Here is a 20,479-nt window from a genome sequence, read left to right as displayed (position 1 = left end):
TTGAATTATAGCTTTACTGGTGAGACAGTTCCCTGGGCCATATGGTCCAGAGCTGCTAAAACAGGAACCAAGTATTTTTACTGACCTAAAAATTCAGAGGATTGTATTCCAACCTTCCAGAGTGCCTCAAAATTGAGGAGGCAAACCTGGAAAGAAAGGAGTCACATAAAGGCGAGAGCCCTTATATCTGCATATAAACTCTCTCGAAATCCTTGCTTGACCCATGCTCATAGGAGGGGAGATTTCTTGGAGCATGCTTGAAAACAGCAGCCGCAGGGCCAAAGGACGTGAGCAGATAGTTTAGCTGTTACCCGCTTTTGAGAAGATAGTTTGCAGTTTAAGTACAACCAAGTTAATAGCCTGCAAAACATAAAATCAATACTCTTCAGAGGAAGATAACAGAATTCAGAGCCTCTATAGCATATGCAGAATATCTAGTGTACAAAGTACTAGACATACATAAATGAAGAGGAAAATGGACCCATAACTAAGACAGTCAATAGAAATCAACTCCAAGATGACTCAAATGTTGTAATAGGAATTTAAAAACTATTATATAAACGTAGGAAAAAAGCCAAACCAAGTATATTAATAATGAATTAACAGATAGGGAATCTCAGCAAAGAAATGGAAACTCAAAAAGGACAAAATGGAAATTGAAGAACTGAAAAAATTCAATGAATAGAATTAATAGCAAACTGGAGACAGGAAAAGAAAGGGTCAGAGAACTTAAATTTATTTATTTATTTATTTTTAAAGATTTATTTTATTTGTATCTCCCCCCTCCCTCATTGTTTGTGCTAGCCATCTGTTCTCTGTGTCTGTTCATTGTGTGCTCTCTGTGTCTGCTTGTCTTCTTTTAAGGCAGCACCGGAAACTGAACCTGGGACCTCCCGTGTGGGAGGGAGGTGCCCAATTGCTTGAGCCACATCCACTGTCTGCTTGTTGTGTCTCTCATTGTGTTTCCTGTTTCTGTCTCCTTATTGTGACATCTCGTTGCATCATCTTGTTGCATCAGCTCTCCATGCCAGTCCATCGCATCAGCTCGCTGTCTTGCTTGTCTTCTTTAGGAGATACCAGGAATCAAATCTAGGACCTCCCAGGTTGTAGGCGGGCACCCAACTGCTAGAGCCACATTTGCTTCCCTAAATTTAGATCAATAGAAATGATCCGATTTGAAGCATGGGGAGAAAAGGAAAAAAATAATTGAAGAGAACGTAAGTGACCTGTGGAGCAATATCAAGATGTAACACAATGTACCACAAGTGCTAGAAGAGAGAGAGAAAATGGTAGAAAACAATTTGGAGAAATAATGACCATAAGTTTCCTAAATTTGGTGAAAAACATAAATTAATCCAAGAGGCACATCAAACCACAAACAGGTTAAATTCAATACCACTGCTCCTGGACATATCATCATTATCTAATTGCTGAAAATCAAAGATAAAAAGAAAACCATAAAATCAACCAGAGAACACCAAGGTGCATTACATATAGGATGATGGCAATTTTTGTCAAAAAGTTGAGAGGTTAGGTAGAATTATTTTGAAATGTTAAAGTTTATTCTCTGACTACAGTGGAATTTAATTAGATATCAGAACAATACAATATCTAGAATAGCTCCAGATATTTGTAAATAAATTAACACACTTCTAAAAATCTCTTTTTGGTGAAAGAAAAAAATTTTAATTAAAAATATTTCAAACTGAAAAATAAAAATACAATAATAAAAATACAGTAGAACCCCAATTTAAACCATGGCGTTTAATAGTACAGTTATAAAAATGTGCTGTCATCAATGGTAGCAAATGTTCCAAACCAATGCAAATTGTTGGTGGTGGGGTGGTATATGGGACTCCTGTATTTTGTGCATGATTGTTCGGTAAACCCACAACCTCTCTAATAAAAAAAAACAACAACAATAAAAATTAATGGGAAAAGTTAATGGGATGTAGCTAAAGTAGAGCATGTGTAGGTAGGTAGATTAATAGAATGAGCTTTATGTGCTTTTATTAGAAAAGTTGAACATTTAAATCAATGATTTTGGAGACAAGGTGGGCATTACCATCCCCAGTCCTCAAGACTGAGGAACAAACAAACATCAGGGTGGAAAGCAACTGTGAACTAAAGTAGATTTATGATTATTCTAGCAATGGAGGAACTTGTAACATTGAGGTAAAGGCAGTGGCCACCAGGGGTTCTGAGAGGGAGAGGGAAGATTAAGTGTAACATGGGGCATTTGGGGACATTGGAATTGTCCTGCATGACACTGCAATGATGGATCCAGGCCATTACACATTTTGTCAAAACCTATAAAAATGTGCAGTGCTAAGTGTGAACTTTAATGTAACTTAGTCCATGGTTAGTAGCAATGCTTCAATATGTGTTCATCAATTTTAACAAATGTACCATGCTAATGAAAGATGTTCTTAATGTGGGAAAGTGTAGGAGGGGGAGGGAGGGGAAGAGGGTGGAGCATATGGGAATCCTCTCTCTCTCTTTTTTTTTTTATGATTTATTTATTTTCCCCCCTTCCTCTCTTCCCTCCCTGCTGTTTTTGCTGTCTGTGTTGTCTTCTCTTCTCATTGTCTCTCCTCTAGGATTCACTGGGATTTGATACTGGAAACCTCTGATGGGGAGAGAGGTTCCTTGTCAATTGTGCCACCTCAATTCCTGGTTTCTGCTGCACTTCACCTTGACTCTCCCCTTTTCTCTCTTTTTTGATACTTCATCATCTTGCTGCATGACTCACTTGCATGGGGCACTGGCTCACCATGCGGACACTCACGTGGGCCCTGGCTTGCTGCATGAGCATACTACCTTTTCTTTTTTTTAACCAGGAGGCCCCAGGGATCAAACCCAGAACCTCCCATATGGTAGATAGAAGCTCTGTCACTTGAGCCACATCTGCTTCGCCCTCTCCCTTTTTTTTTTTTTAGGTACCAGGACCAGGGATTGAACCTGGGACCTCATATGTGGGAAGCTGGTACTCAACTGCTGAACCACATCTGCTCCTTTGAGTTGGTTTTTTCATTTGTTTGCCTGTTTTTTTTTTTTGTTTGTTTGTTTGTTTGTTTGTTTTTAGGAGGCACTGAGAACCATACCTGGGACCTCCCATGTGATAAGCAGGCACTCAACTACTTGAGCCACATCCACTTCCCTCCTCTATGTTTTTGTTGTGACATTTATATAATCTAAGCTTCTTTAAAAATAAAAAAAATGTATTTTAAAAAATAAAATAAAATAAATTACCTTAGTTTCCACCATAAAAAGCTAGATTAAATGCCAAAAAACATAGAAGGAAATAATAAATTTAAACAGAAGCAATGAAATGAAAAATATATTACTGATAGAGAAAATTAAATGTCAAAAGTTGGTTCCTTGAAAAGATTAATTAAGTTAATTTAGCAAAACCTATAAAAGGGGAGAGGGGAAAAGACAGAGAGGGGGAGAGAGAGAGGGGAAGTGACAACTCAAATTATCAATGTCAAAGAAAAGAGGTGTGTCACTCCATATCCTACTGACATTAACAGAATTACAAGGAAGTATTACTATAAACTATATGCTAATATTTTCACCTACTTAAATGAATGTAGAAAAAAATCCTCAGAAAGCACAACTTACAAAATTTGACGAAAGATGACCTAGAAATCTAAATAACCCTCTTATCTATTAAAGAAATTTCATTAATAGCCAAAAGTCTCCATACAAGGAAAACTTCACATGAAAGCGTTTTATCCCAGGAATGCAAGGTTTGTTTAACAATAATAAGTATAATTTACCATATTAAATGATCATATATTGTTCCTCCTTTACTATCTCAATAGATGCAGAAAAAGCATTTGAAAAAATTTAACATCTATTCATGGTAAAGATTGTTATAAAGATCATCTGTATATCTCAAAGACCTTTCATTTGAAAACCTACAGCTAACATCATAAACTTAGTGAAAAATTTAATGTTTTCCATGTAAGATCAGCAACTCAGCAAAGATAGCACTCCCCAATGCAATAAATATGAAAAGAAAATTAGAGAAACAGAGATTGCAAAGGAGAAAGTAAAACTCTCTCTTTATAGATATTATAATTAGAAAATAGGATTCCATATCCTAAAGAATCTACAAAACAATAACTAAAAATACTAAGTGCCACATGAATTTCTAGTTGACTTCAAGTATTTTGAATTTACCAAAAAAGAAAAAAAATCATAAATAATTCCCTTGACAACCACTGTGTGAGTCAGCTTTTGTCCATGAATGTGACTATGCTCTTCTCCTGACAGGGTAGCTAATATTAATAACATAATCACATTAATAACATGTTACCTATTAACTTTTACTTCACAGCTTTCCCCATAACGTGAATGCAATATGCAGAACTTCCTACTGTTGACCTAATTAAGGAAAGAAGGTGCAAACCAATTAAAACTAATTATACACTAGTATCCCTTCTGCTTTGAGTGCCACATCTTGGGTTATAAGGAAAGGGAGCCAAATCTTTGTACTTCCTAGAGGCTGTCTAGTGAGTATCAAACGTGGTTTGAGTATAAAAACACTCCTTTTTTTATTACTCCAAATATGGGACATGATCTTAAACAAATGCTACATTTTAAAAAAAGGTGCCAAATAAGAATGCAGGTGCTCAAGGATAAGAAAAGGCCATAGTGTTGTCTGGGTTATCAACTAGTAACAACGATAACAGAAGGTACATAAGAAACATTACAATTTTAATGTCTCTACAGATCAGGGACCACTTATTATTCTGCTTGTTGCTTTCAATTATTTAAAATTTTGAAATACCAAAAAGCAGGACAAAAGTCTGAAAGTTAATTAGCCCTTCTGAAAGCACACATTTGGGTTGGGAAAAATAAAGCTTACATTTTGGTTGAATATACAGTAAATAAATAACTTTATAGCCTCAAGTTGAGAAAAGATGATCTCAAACTTAATTTTTCTTTCTGAATTATCAGTTATCTGTTTTACATAAGCTGCATTAAAAATAATTAATTTCAATTTATCTCAAAATGTTATTTTTAATATAAATCACACAAACTAAACAATGGTAGCTGACACTAAGTGTTAAACATTAAATTTTAAGAGAAAATTAACTTTATAATGCTTGATTATGTTCTCATGATTTGAATATTATGAAAAATAAGTTTTGTGTTTATGTAGAGCTATGAGTACATGGGTTAAACTATTGTATGAAAATATTTTCCTAAAAATAGTCATTATTACCTAATTTTAATATTAGCCTAAGTCTTAAAGTTAATTATCTTAGAATTACAATTTATATTGTCACTTAAAAATAATACAATCATTATTCATATTAAAAATTTATCAGAGAAATCATGGCACTCCATAGTTTCACATTATTGCCACATTGCCTGAAGTTTCCAACAACCATTAAAGAAACAAGACACTGGTTATAATGTTATTGAGCACATCAGCAAAGTCTTAAATTTTTAGTAATAATGATGAGCTATCTGACATATGAGACACATATAAGGAATTTAGTAACTGCCAATTAATTAAGCATCTATCAGAACAGATCAAGTCCTGCATGAATTAACATATTTTTTTCTTTTACTGACAGCTTTTTTGAGATGTAATTTATATATCATAAACTTTATTTGTTTAAAGTATACAATTCACTGGTTTTTAGTGTAGATAATTGTGTATTGACCACCATGATTTAATTTTAGAACATGTGCATCAACCCAAAAAGAAACCTTGTACCCATTAGCAGTCATGCCCCATTCCTCGCCCTAATCCCACTCATTCCGTCCATGCCCCACCGTAGCTCACACAGCCACTCATCTCTTCCTGTCTGTATAGATTTGCCTGTTCTGGACATTTCATACAAAGAGTAACATAGAATATGTGATTTTTTGGTGACTGGATTCTTTCATTTGGCATGTTTTTATGCATATGATGGAATCAATGTATATTCTATTTTTCACAAAAATTGTACGTTTACATAAAAATCATGCAGAAAGTACAGAGTTCCTTCCTATATATCCCACCCTTACTCAGTTTTCCCTATTATTCCCCATTATTTTTTCCCCAATTATTAACATTTTGCACTAGTGTGATTCCTTTGTTACAATTGATGAAACAATATTATAATTATGCTATTAACTATAGTCCATATTTTACATTAGGGATCACAGATTGTGTTGTACAGTTCTGTAGGTTTTTAAAGTCTTAAATCTAGTGACATTTATATATAATTAAAAATTTTCCCTTTTAACCACATTCAAATATGTAACTCAGTGCTGTTAATTACATTCGTAATGTTGTCCTACTATCACTGCCATCCATTACCAAAACTTTTCCAGTTTGTACCAATTAAGCATTATCTCTCCATTCCCTCCCCCACTCTGGTCCCTGGTAATCTCTATTCTAGTCTCTGACTGTGCATTTGCTTATTCTAATTATTTTATATCCATGAGATCATATAGTATTTGTCCCTTAGTATCTGCTTTATTTCATTCTATATGTCATAAAGGTTCATCCATGTTGTCACATGTATGAGAACTTCATTCCTTTATACAGCTGTAAAATATAACATTGTATGTATATACCACACTTTATTTATTCATTAGTTGATGGACACTTGGGTTACTTCTATCTTCTGGCAGTTGTGGACAATACCACTATGAAAATTGGTGTGTAAATATCTGTTCAAGTCCCTGCTTTCAATTTTGGTGGGTATATACCTAGAAGTGGGATTTCTGGGTCATATGGTAATTCTATACTTAGCTATTTCTATACTTAACATTTTACATTTCCACCAACAATGAATGAGTTTCCTATTTCTCTACATTCTCTCCATCACTTGTTGTTTTCCACTTTTTAAGCAGTAGCCATTGTACTGGATGTGAAATAGTATCCCATTGTGGTTTTGATATGAATTTCCCTAACAGCTAATGATGTTGAATAACTTTTCATATGCTTTTTTGCCATTTGTATATCCTCTTTGGAGAAATATCTATTCAAATCTTTTGCCTATTTTATAATTTGATTGTTTGTCTTTTTGTCATTGAGTTGCAGGGCTTCTCAATATATTCTGGATATTAAGCCCTTATTGGATATATGGTTTCCAAATACTTCCCATTCTGAACATTGTCTTTTTACTTTTGTGGTGAAGTCCTTTGCTGTACAAAAGCTTTTAAAATTTTGCTGAAGTCCCATTTATCTATTTTTTCTTTTTATTGCTCATGCTTTTGGTGTAATGTCTAAGAAACCATTGCCTAATACAGATTCTGAAGCATCATCCCTTTGTTTTCTTCTAGGAGTTTATACTTTGGGTTATTATATTTAGGTCTTTGATCCATTATTAGTTGATTTTTATACGTGGCATGAAGTAAGGATCTACTTTCATTGTTTTGCATATGGAAATACAGTTTTCTCAGAACCATTTGTTGAAGAGACAATTCTTTCCTAATTTAGAGGATTTGGCACCCTTTTGAAAAACCAATTGGCCATTGATGTAATGGTTTATTTCTGAACTCTGAATTTTATTCCATTGGTCTACATTTCTGTCTTGTGCCCATACATGCTATTTTGATTATTGTAGCTCTGTAGTAAGTTTTTAAATTGGGAAGTATGAGTTCTTCAATTTTGGCTTCTTTTTCAAGGTAGTTTTGGCTATTCAGGGCCTCTTACTATTCTATATGAATTTGATGATAAGCTTTTCCATTTCTACGAAGAAAGCTGTTAGACTCTTTATTGGGATTGCATTGAATTTGTAAATCACTTTGGGTATAATTGACATCTTAACAATAAGTAAGTCTTCTAATCCATGTAGATGGAATATCCTTCCATTTATTTAGGTTTTCTTTGATTTCTTTTGGCATTGTTTTATAGTTTTCCATACACAAATTCTTTCCATACACAAATTCTTTACTTTTTCCTAGATATTCGATTCCTTTAGTTGCTATGTTAATTGGACTTTTTTTTCTTGATTTCTTCTTCTGATTGTTCATTGATAGTATATAGAAATACTGCTGATTTGGGGTCTTGATCTTGTACCCTGCTACTTTGCTGGTCCTGAACATTTTTTTGTTAGGAGGTTTTTGATTACTATTTAATCTCTTTACTAGTAATTGGTCTGTTGAGATCCTCTATTTCTTTTTTAGTCAGCGTAAGTAGTTTTTGTGTTTCTAGGAATTTGTCTATTTGATCTAGGTTATCTAACTTTTTGGTATACAGTTGTTCATAGGATCCTCTTAACAATCCTTTTTATTTCTGTGGGGTCAGAACTAATATCCCTCTTTCAATTTTTGATTTTAGTTATTTAAATCCTCCTTTTTTTCTTTTCAGTCTAGCTAAATTTCTATTGAATTTACTGCTTCTTTCAAAAAACAAACTTAGTTTCATTGATTCTCTATTTCACTTATCTTCACTCTAATCTTTTTTATTTCCCTCCATCAGCTCACTTCGGATTTAGTTAGATCTTCTTTTTCTAGTTCCTCCAGTTGTGAGGTTATATCTCTGATTTGAGAACTTTCTTCTTTTTTAATGTAAGCATTTAGAGCTATAAATGTCTTTCTTATCACTGATTATCCTGCATCCCGTGAGTTTGGATTGTTGTGTTTTCATTTTCATTCACTTCAAGATATTCCTTAATTTCCCTTGTGATTTCTTCTTTGACCCATTGTTGTTTAAGAGTGTGTTGTTTTAATTTCCACAGATTTGTGACATTTCCACTTCTCCCTCAGTCATTGATTTCTGGCTTAATTGCATTGTGATTCAACACTTGGCAAGCTACTGCAACTCTTTAACCCTTTCTCAGAGTTCTGAGGAAGATGGGTCTGCAAGTTTTTGCTAGTTCAAAGGTTCTTTGGGGGAATGGAACCCTGGATCAACTTACGCTGCTATTTTGGTCAACTAGAAGACCACTTAGCATGTTTTTTGAGGTTTATCTATGTCGTAGCATTTATCAGTCCTACATTCCGTTTTGTTTTGTTTTGTTTTAAATATTGCTCATTACTCCTTTATTATACTGATCTGGAAAAAAGTTAGTACAGTTATGCTCAAACTGAGTACTGAGCCCAAGTGGTTGAGCCAAGCAACTGGAACATGATACAGAAATCAGACTCAGTGAGTGATACATTTTGACATGATCAAGTGGCATTTCACTGTCACAAAACAGTGAAGACACTCTCCACATAATAGTGGAAGGAGGGGTTCTAAAATACACAGCAGGATGAACTCCTGCTCCTTAGAAGTCAAAGAGATTACCCCATAGTGAGATAAGAAATGGCTTATTTTCTGATGACCACATGTGGGACTCTTTATTTCAACTGCCACTGGAAACCCCAGAGGGTTTTTGTATTTTTTATATACCCTTTGCAAAAGTAAATGCAACACATAAACATCAGGGTTGATCCAAACCTTCTGGAGATAATCTCCTCCTGGGTCAGGGAGGAAATGACATTGTTTTGTTTTTTAAACTACCACGCAGGTTACATTCATCTTCCCCTGGAATGACTAGAGTAGAGCCCCCCAGCTGGGAAATGACCTGACTGTGGAATGGTATAGGCTCCTGGGAATAGGCTCTTGCTTCCCCTCGTTAGTCATGCCTTAGTATGGTTCTTCCCTGTCTTGTGCTCAAGCAGGTTCTCAGTAAACAAGGAACTTGCAAAAACCCCAGGGTCATTACCTAGGCCCTGGACTGAGGGCCCATGCCCTAGAGGAGCCATTTTGACCAGATTGTTTGAATGGAGTGGGTACAGAAGACTAAATGGCTGAAATGAAAATGGGAGCCACTGGTCCCGCATCTGCAATTACAACTTAAAATGCCTACAGATGTGGTCAGTCTGACAAGTGTAGGACAGAGGTGTAGAGGACTGGGATGGGCAGGGAGGGCGTTCCTTGGGATATCTGCTCGCCTTCACTTTTTTTTTTTTAAAGATTTATTTATTTATTTTAATTCCCCCCCTCCCCCAGTTGTCTGTTCTCTGTGTCTATTTGCTGTGTCTTGTTTCTTTGTCCGCTTCTGTTGTCGTCAGTGGCATGGGAAGTGTGGGCGGCGCCATTCCTGGGCAGGCTGCGCTTTCTTTTCACGCTGGGCTGCTCTCCTTATGGCTGCCCTGCCACTCCTTGTGCATGGGGCTCCCCTACGCGGGGGACACGCCTGCGTGGCAGGGCACTCCTTGCGTGCATCAGCACTGCACATGGGCCAGCTGTACACGGGTCAAGGAGGCCCGGGGTTTGAACCGCAGACCTCCCATGTGGTAGACGGACGCCCTAACCACTGGGCCAAGTCTGTTTCACTTCTTGACCTTGTTATGTACAGTCTCTTCATCCCCTAGGAACTGCATGAGCTTGATTGGCTTCAAGTTCTCATCCAACTCATAGACAATGGGAATACCAGGGGGCAGGTTCAGCTCCATGATAGCCTCTTTAGAGAGACCCTCCAGGTGCTTGAAAGTGCCCCAAAGACTATTGCCAGGGGCCGTAATCAATACCCATTTCCCCTCCTTGATCTGGGGGACTATTTCTTCAACCCAGAGAGGCAGGGGTCTGGCAATAATGTTCTTCAGACTCTCACAGGAGAGGAGCTGATCTTCAGTGAGGAGTACATCCCTGCAATCCTTACTGATGTTGCTGTAGAAGGGATGGTCATGCTCCAGCAGTGGTGGCAGGATATGATAGGAGCACCTCCAGATCTTAACCTGGGCTTTGCCATGCTTGGCAGCAGTTTCTGCTTTATTGAGGCCAGTCAGACCCTCATAGTGCCACTCCCTATAACGCCAAGTTGACACATCTGGTCAGTGGCTTCCAGGAGGTCCACAGGTTCTGGATTACTCTCTTCTGCACTGAGGTGAAGCAGATGTCAAACACATGGCCAGTAGCTGAAGTGGTTCCAGGCACTCTGGCTATGCCAGATCAGCACCAGCTTATAGGTGGCCATACCAGCAGCTTCAAGATGGGGTGCACACCGGGCTCTCCATTCCCTTTTATTGCTAAATAATACTCCATTGTATGGATATATGCATTTTGTTCATCCATTCGTAAGTTGATGAGTGTTTAGGTTGTTTCCACTTCAGGACTGTTATGAATAAAGCTGCTATCAACATTTGTGGACAAGCTTTTTGTCTGGGCATATGTTTTCATTTTTCTCTTAGGTATATGCCTAGGATTGTAATTCCTAGGTCATATGGTAATTCTATACTTAACCTTTTGAGGTAGATGAGATATAATTTTTGCATCATATCCTACACTGGAATAAAATCAGGGCCAAGATCTTTCACTCTCTTTTTGATGAAATTTAACGAAACACTTTAATTTGTCCAAGTTTTCATCATCAGGAATATCCACTGAATGCGGAATTGTATATAATTCATAGTTTGCAAAGTACTATTAAGGCACTACTAAATCTTTTGAAATTTTGGCGAGGTTGAAAGTCTTGGTTAACGAATATAGAAAGTGTTTCTGAAGGCTGATTGCATATTTTTTGTTCACTATCCTTAGGGTACTGGATACCACATATTAATTCGATGCTTCTCTTTTGTACATTTTTTTTCTCCTTTTATTTGGGGGGAGAGGTGTCATATCCCCTTATTGTGGTTATATGTTATTAACCTCTGTCTGAAACAACTCCATTCACTTAAAAGACTTTATATGGATTTGTTCATTTCCCTGTGGAAGGAGTTACTTTCAAAAAGAAAAACAGTCTTTTAGGCACAGCTCTTTTATCTGGGGTAGAGTTGGAGGGACCTTCTTAATAGATAACATATTTTATCTACTTGGATCTATTTAGAGTTCTCTTAATTCATTATCACCAACAGACCTGGGAGATATTTTACTGACCCTTTCTCTGCCACATCCTTGGCAAATTTCCCTTTCTCCCTTCATTTCAAAGTAAATCTTTTTGTTTAATGAGGTTTTCTTCTGGTATACAAATGACAAACTTCTGGGATCATTTAACCTTTATTTTTTAAAATTGTGGTAACACACAAAATTTTCCATCTTAACCACTTTCGTGTGTACAATTCTGTGATATTAAGTGCATTCACAATATTGTGCTACTTATACCAACATCTATTACCAAAACTTTTTTATCAACTGAAACAGAAACTCTGTATTTTTTAACCTGTTATCTCCCTCCTCCTCCCCCCACCCTCAGCCTTTGGTAACCTCTAATATACCTTCTGTCTCTATGTATTTCCATATTCTAAGTTTTTCATATAAGTGAAATCATACAATATTTGACCTTTTAGGTCTGGCTTATTTTACTCATTACCCTTAATTTTTACAGATGTTCTAAATAAACAGCAAGCTGTACGTCTAGGGAGCACCAAAAGAACTCACTGGCCACAAAAAGAAAAGGCTGTAAATATACTTACAGATACAGGCAAATGTATAGAAATATACAGGCAAATGTATCCATTTCCTACATACAGATTTAATTTAGACAAATACAAATACAGATACAGTCATATACAGAAGAAAATTACTGCAGGGAAAACACAAAGTAACTTAAGATTTCTGTAGTTGTTACACTATAATTTTTAAAAAGTTAAACAATATTCTTACACAAATGTAGAATGAACAAATGCCAGAGATTTATTCAACACATTAATGGGGCAGCCAGCAAGGTGGCAAAGCTGTTCACAGAGCATTCAAGGAATTATTTGAAAAAAAAAATTTTAGCATAAGGTTGCAAGGTTAGATACAATTTAGGTAATGTGCTAACCTATTGTCCTTTAGGGCAATAAGAAAGTGATATTTTGGGTTATATTTTCTACAGGACAAAAATTTGCAAGTCTGGCTTTTAATCAGTAGTAAGTAACAAACCAAAGAAAAGTGTAGTTCCCTATATACAATTCTTGATGGGCCAATTAAACAGTTCTCCAGTATTATATTGAAAGGATATGCCTTTCGTTTGCCTCATTTCCAAATTTTGGATCTTTTTCCTTTTTTAAAAAAAATTTATATCTAACCCCCTCCCCCACATTATCTGCTCTCTTTGTCCATTCACTGTGTGTTCTTATTTGTCCACTTGCATTCGTGTCAGCAGCACCAGGAATCTGAGTCTCTTTTTGTTGCGTCAGCTCTCTGTGTGTGGTACCACTTCTGGGCAGGCTGTGCTTTTTTCATGTGGGGCTCCTCTCCTTAAGGGACACACTCCTTGCACATGGGGCTTCCCTATGTGGGGGACGCCCCTGCATGGTACGGCACTCCTTGCATGCAGCAGCACTGCGCATGGGCCAGCTCATCACATGGGCCAGGAGGCCCTGGGTTTGAACCCTGGTCCTCCCATATGGTAGACAGAGGCTCTGTCAGTTGAGCCAAATTCTGCTTCCCCCTTTTTCTTTAATGTACACTTGCTCAGCTTAAAGTTTTCTTTTAAGGGTTTTGATTTTTTCACAGTAACATAATAGGCATTTAGCTATGGAATGTCATGGGCAGAACACTGGACATAGAAGTTCTCATACTTAAACAACAGGACATAAACTTTGGTTTCCATTCTTGATTTCCTTTCCTGCAAGACTCTTATGTCACTCAGATATCAAAATACCTCTATAATATAACCCTGGACAGGAGGGGAGGGAAATCCTATTTAAACCTGAACTCTTGAGTTCAACCAATTTTTAGAACCCAAACTGCTTTCTAAGCTCACATTTTGGCTGGCAGTCATGAAAACCCAAGAGAATGAGAGTCCTGGAATATTGAAGAGCCCCAAATGCCATATCTCAGTAAGAAATCCAAGAGTCCAAAAGGGAATTACAAAGGATCCCAGTAGGGCATCTGCCGTGACTTTCATTGATCCAGGAGTTGCCAACAGCTCAGCTTCTCTTTAGTTGAGCAAGTCAGCACGGGATCACCAAGAGCCTTCAGAGGTTTAAAGATTGGCAGACTTTGCCCCACTGGCTTTAATCTGGCCCACAGCCTGTTTTTGCACAGCTTATTAACTGAGAATGTTGTTTACATTTTTAAGGGTTATTAAAAAATAGATCAAATTAAAAATATGCAACATAGGCAATATGAGACTTACAAAGCCAAAATATTTACTATGGCTTCTTTTATAGAAAAAGCTTGCTGATTCCTGCATTAAGAGTGCTTGACAAATCAAGTTGTTAGTATGTATCAAAGTTTTATAAAAAACTTGCTGTGAGGAAAAAGGCCTCTTACAGGCTAATTCACAGATTTGCTCATAGTAGAGATTTTTTTTAGGAAAAGAAAATGATTAGATAATCATTATTAGATTTGAATAAAAAGAAAAGGATATTGGTTAATGATCACTAAACTCTTGTTTGACAGCTGATAGTCAACTGGGTGGGTGCTAACTAATTCTCCAGGACAATTTTTAATGTCATTAAAATCAAAGAATTATTTAAGCTTTTTTTTTTCCAGGGCAGGGTTGTAAGTTTGGGTGTTTTGTTTTGCTTCATTTACAAGGCAATTTAGTGGCATATTTTAAAATCATGCACTGGAGTGCATTAACAACAGAAAAGTAGACTTTAGGATCTTGGGATACCATACTAACTATTGTTAAAATTGCTTGATTAAGCGCTATACAACTACGTAGGAAGATGAAAACCATGGAAATGAGTCAGAAGACCATCACAAAGAATATTATTAGAGCTTTGAAAAACACTCTTTGTGGAAAAATTTAAAGGAATTGGGATGTTTCAGCTAAGATGAAGAGGTTGAAGAGAAATTTAATAATTAATTCTAGAGTTGTGAAAGGTATCTCTAGATGACTTGGACAGTAGTTATTAATCTCATCTGAAGAAATATAAGTTTAACTTGCAGCACAAGGATTTGGGTGGTCAAAAAGAATTTTCAGACATCAAGTCCACAAATTTTCTTAATGTCTGGGTTTTTTGGAAGATTTTCGAAATAGAACAATTGGAGCTCTCTGCCATGGGTTTTGTTTGGTCTTGCCTGAAGGTTTGTCTAGATAAACATTTTAGATTAGCCATGTGTCATTTTTAAAATTTTTTTAAATTTTTAATCTTTCAAAAGGTACTTTACATTACATAAATGTTACATAAAAAATGTAGGGGATTCTCATTTGCCTCACTGCCTACCCCTTAGGCCACACTGGGTACAAACCACCAGTTCTGCTAGTTTTTGAGGGTATTAAAAACTAATCACTATCTGTGAGTTCTTACTCTGTGAATAAAGGTGAGAGCTAGTGCTAAGGAGAGCAAGTAAAGATTTGCAAGCATTTGAATATCTAGAAAGGAAAATGATTACATACATGGTTAGTAAGTCAAAGACCTGAGGAGGTGATTGAACCATCCATATCCCAAGGGAGGAGAGGTTCTAGCAGATGGGACTGCAAGTCTAAAGGTGTGTCCCTGGCACGATGGAGGAACAGCAAGAAGAGCAACGTGGGTGAGGGCACTGAGTGAGGGGAAGGGTGGTGGTAATTAAGAGATTGTCTTGTGGAGTATCTTGTAGGCCTTTACTCTGAGATGAGGAGCCATTGGAGGGTTCTGAATAGAAGATCAGAACAATCTGGCTTGAGTTTTAAAAGGATCACTCAGGCTGCTATGTAGAGCAGCGCTTATTCCACTTTTTAGTTGCTGGGCCCCTTTATACTCTTAAAAAATTTGTTGAATACTCCGAAGAGCTCTTGTGTGGGTTATATCTATAGCTCTTTACCATATCAGAAATTAAAAGCTGATCAATAACTATTAATTTATTTTAAAACAAGAATAAAGCCACTGCATGTTAAAACAAATAACGTATTTTTATGAAAAATAACTATTTTCCAAAACGAAAAACATAGTGCTAGAGTAGCATTGCTTAAAATTTTTACAAAATTTGTTCATGCCTTGCATTCAGTCTCTTCACAGTCACATGGCATGTAGATTCTAGAAAACTCCACTGTATACTCATGAGAAAGTGAAAAAGGCAAATATCTTAGTATCCTTATGAAAATGGTTTTGACCTCATTGATTCCCTGAAAAGACACAATTTGAGAAAGTTTGTAAGGAAGAAATAGACTATAGGAGACCAGGATGGAAGCATGGAGACTAATTAGAAACCTGTTTCAATAAACCAAATGAGACTTGCTGGTGGCTTGAGTTGTAGCAGTAGTGGTAGTGAGAAGTAGTAATATTCTGGATTTGTATTAAAGGTTGATACCAATAGGCTTTTTTTTTTTTTTTTTAACAAAATAGACCTGAATATGAGAGAAAGAAGGCAAAATAGATTCTAAGATTTTGCACCAGCAGAACTACAAGGATGGACTTCCTGTTTCTGAAATGTGGAATAGTAGGTTTAGGAGTGAAATGGGGATTTTATTTTGGACTTGTTCATTTTGTAATTTCTTTTAATCATCCAATTGGAGATGTCAAGTAGGCAACTGGATAGTTAGGTTAAACCTTTGTATTCTATGGACAGAAATCAACTGAATATAAAACTAGACTGATTTGATAATAAATAGCAATTTGAGTTTTGATTTTTAAATTTTGTTTTACTTTTATTTAAAAATAGTGTCAAACTTATAGGACAGTTAAAAAAAATAATACAAGTTCTATATAGAGAACTCCATATATTACTCCCACCCCCACCCCCAGACACCCAGATCCATCAAATTTATTAACATTTTCTGTCTACTCCCTTCCTCCTTTTCTTCCTTCCTTCCCCTCCCTCCCTCCCATTCATGCATCCATCCTTCCATCTGCCTATCTTCTAAACATCTGAGAGCAGTTTGCATATATCATACTCCTTGAACACATAATTCTTCCATATACATTTCCTATGAACAAGGATATTAACTTAAGTAGTCACCTAGTGCAGTTATAAAGGTCAAGAAATTTAATATTGGTATTAAGCTTATATTCTATATTCCATTTTTGTCTTATGTCCCAATATGTCCTTTTTAAAAAAAAAATTATTTATTCATTTATTTTCATTGGAAAAGGACTTTATTTCACTGTAAAAATGCAAACTGGAATAAACACAGTCTTTCCTAACATGATGGATACGGTTATCAGTATGTCCTTTTCAAGGGTTTCTCTTCCATTCTTTGATCCTATCTAGTATCAAACATTACATTTAATTGCCGTTATCTCTTTATTTTTCATCTTTTTAGTTTCTTTTTGTTTCTTTGTTCTTTTTTTTAAAAAAAGATTTATTTATTTCTCTCCCCTTCCCTCCCCCAACCCCAGTTGTCTGTTCTGTGTCTATTTGCTGCATCTTCTTTGTATGCTTCTGTTGTCAGCAGCACTGGAATCTGTGTTTCTTTTTGTTGTGTCATCTTGTTGTGTCAGCTCTCCGTGCGTGTGGCACCATTTCTGGGCAGGCTGCACTTTCTTTTGCGCTGGGCGGCTCTCCTTACCGGGCGCACTCCTTGCACGAGGGGCTCCCCTACGCGGGGGACACCCCTGCATGGCAGGGCACTCCTTGCGCGCATCAGCGCTGCGCATGGGCCAGCTCCACACGGGTCAAGGAGGCCTGGGGTTTGAACTGCGGACCTCCCATGTGGTAGGCGGACGCCCTATCCATTAGGCCAAGTCCACTTCCCTGTTCTTTTTTTAACTGCAGAAACATATATACAACCTAAATCTTTCCATTCCAACCCCTCCCAAGCATACAATTCATTGGGATTAATCACATTCACAAAGTTTCAGTATCCTCACCAAAATCCTTCACTAGACTTTCCCTTCACTCCAGAAACCCTACACTTATTTTTATTTTATATTTTTGTAAGCTTTAGATTATAAAAGTATTACATGGAAAATATAGGGGGATTTCCATAATCACTCCCTCTCCCCCTCCCACACTTTTCCTCATTAACAACATCTTTCATTAGTGTGGTACATTTGTTGAAATTGATGAACACATCTTGAGGCGTTGCTACTAACCAATGGTCAATGGCTTACATTATAGTTTACACTTTGCACTGCACATTTTTATCGGTTTTGGCAAAATGTATAATGGCCCGTATCTGTCATTGCAGTGTCATTCAGAACAATTCCAGTGTCTCAAAAATGCCCCATATTGCTCCTGTTCTTCCCTCTTCTTCCCCTCAAAAACTGTGATGGCCACTGCCTTTATATCAACGTTACAAATTCTTCCATTGTTAGAATAATAATAAATCTACTTTAGTCCTTAGTTGCATTCTCTTCTCTTTATCCCTGATGTCCTGAAATTTCATAACGGTGGTGTGGGTCTTGATTCATTCATTGTGCTGGGCACATTATCAGGCTTTTTAATATTGAGTTTGATATTCTACAGTTGGAAATTTTCTTGCACGATTTCGTTGATAATTTCTCACCTCATTTTCTCTTATGAAACTTTGTTTTTTCAGATACTAGATCTGAAATCTGCATACAAATTTTTTATTCCTCATTTGCTTTTTTTGACCTACTATCAGATAAATTTCCTCAACATTATAATCTAGTGCTTATGTTGACTCCTTTTTGCTATCTTATTTTTAATTTCTAAATTTTTCCTGATGTATTTATTTTCTGGACACAGAATCTTTTCTTAGCTCTGAGAATATTAAGTATAGCTTAGGGTTTTTAAAAAGCGTTCTGCTTCTCTCAGTTTTGTCTATTTCCCTTGGCTTTGATTATCCTATGTTCTTTTGTTCCCTTGATTGTGTTTGTCTTGTTTATATCTCTCAGGTTAGAGGCATTCCCCAAACGTGTGGTGATCCTTGTTTTCATATTTAATGGTGAAGCATTAGAAAGCTATTTGGGAGCTCTTTGTGAATTGTGGAACTTTTCCACTGAAGAGTTTCAGAATAGGGTGATCAGGTGTTGAGCTGCTGAGTTGCGTTTTTGTTGGATGACTTCCACTTGGATGTCATTGTTACAGAATTACACCACTTAACATCTCATTGCTTTTCACGACAAAACCTGATTCATGTTTATCCCCCATGCAATCCAAAAGTGTGTGTGTGTAAATGAGAGTGTATTGACTGGTCTCATACTTGTGCATCTCTGTGTAAAATGTAAAAGTGCCAAGGAAGTAGGACTTGTCAAATATATTGTGGTCAGAACTGGAGTTGGGTCTATAATTTGGTCATCCCATCTGAGGTTCTTCTTACAACAAATGTTCCTAAGATTTTCTATCAGAGCCTCCCTCAGGGCAGAAGAAATTTTTCTGCATATCTCAGGGATGTGGGGGTAGGGCTGGAAGCATTCTGTTCAAAGGAATACATTTTGGTTAATATGTTACATTTTAACTTCAAAATGCACCTGAATTTTGCCTTTGACCCTTGTATCCTCATTGGTTTCAATATAAAACATCTTCCAATCCAAAGTGTTTTAATAAAGTTGATAAATCAGGAAAATATGTCATATGTATCCAGTGACTTCTCATCTCCACTTGTTCATTTACTCCAGCGTGAGAAACTCAGCCCCATGTCAATAAGGAGTTCATCTGTAGTTCAAATAGTGTCAGAGAGATCCCATGCTCTTCCTTCCCCTAAAAAGTGGCTTGCATAAGACCGGAGGTTTATTAATCTGAACATAATCATTGTGGATCCATGACAAAGACTAATCCTCCTTGTGTCTTGATGCACTGTCATGGCTAAAGCATAGCCCTCATTTACCTGAGAACAGTAATACGTTGTCCACGTCACAACTCAGAAGTGAGGAGGGAGGGCACACTGAGGGCAAGCTTCTCTCCTTTAAGGTCACTGAATAGAACTGTAAACTACACGGCCATACCTGCCTGAGAGGGGGCTGAAACATGTGCTTATCTGTTTTTATCTAAAAAATGAGAGTATGGATATTGGTACACAACAGTTGTTCTTTCCTGCATGCTGCTGCCATCCTATAGCTAGGGGTACACAGAACACGGGACAAATTGACTGGCATGGGAGACCCAGCACAAAGGACCTTTCAGTAACTACTCCTGGAGGTCATTTATGACTCAACTTCCAGGAATTCTCCCTTAAGGGGACATGGGCAGCCCTGCAAATTGTAACTGGTTTCCTCAGCCTTAGCTTCTGACCCTCCTGTAGACCCCAGAAACACAGTTGTTTTCTAAGGATGGCAGCGATCAGAAGAGCAGCCTTTCCGTAAGTGGTCCCACCTCTACCCCAGCAGATCTAACTACCAGTAAGGTATGGGGTAGAGATGGGCCCTTGTTCTTCAAGAACTGTTCAGTAGTCGTTATCTTTACTGGTCTTAGCTACAGTGGTTTCCTTAAAACTAGCGGTCATGCTCCACAGATGCGAGGTGCTGAGTAAGTGCCAGGATTCAGCTACTTTCAAGGGAAGGGAATCAAGCAGATATGCACATCTGAGACCTCTGGATTTCCAAATGTCCAGTTCAAGAAGTGGGACAGGTTGGCATCTTCATAAGGCTTTCAATGTAGCCATGCAACAGGGGCAGGTAACATGCGAAGGTATTTGATTTGGAGAAACCCACCTAACTGAAGGCAAGGGAAAAAATTCGAAATGTTTTAAAGAGAACAACCATGATTAATTTGTGGGTGCTTTTGGACTTTTTCCAAGAACAGTAAATAGATAATCTAGAGACTTCTCAGGAG

At 37.0% G+C, this 20,479-nt stretch overlaps 1 protein-coding gene and 1 pseudogene across 1 annotated transcript in view; one reads left to right on the top strand and one right to left on the bottom strand.

Moving 5' to 3' along the window:
* The window catches only part of LRRC8C (leucine rich repeat containing 8 VRAC subunit C), a 101,405-nt gene that overhangs the window by 10,810 nt on the left and 70,116 nt on the right, over nucleotides 1–20,479 (top strand). The window lies entirely within an intron of this gene.
* LOC101434605 (phosphoglycerate mutase 1-like) lies at nucleotides 10,279–11,837 on the bottom strand (annotated as a pseudogene).

Source organism: Dasypus novemcinctus, chromosome 9, assembly GCF_030445035.2.
Source record: "Dasypus novemcinctus isolate mDasNov1 chromosome 9, mDasNov1.1.hap2, whole genome shotgun sequence".
Lineage (NCBI taxonomy): Eukaryota > Metazoa > Chordata > Mammalia > Cingulata > Dasypodidae > Dasypus > Dasypus novemcinctus.
The sequence above is the reverse complement of the archived record's forward strand: the minus strand, read 5'-3'. Positions and strand labels throughout refer to the sequence as shown.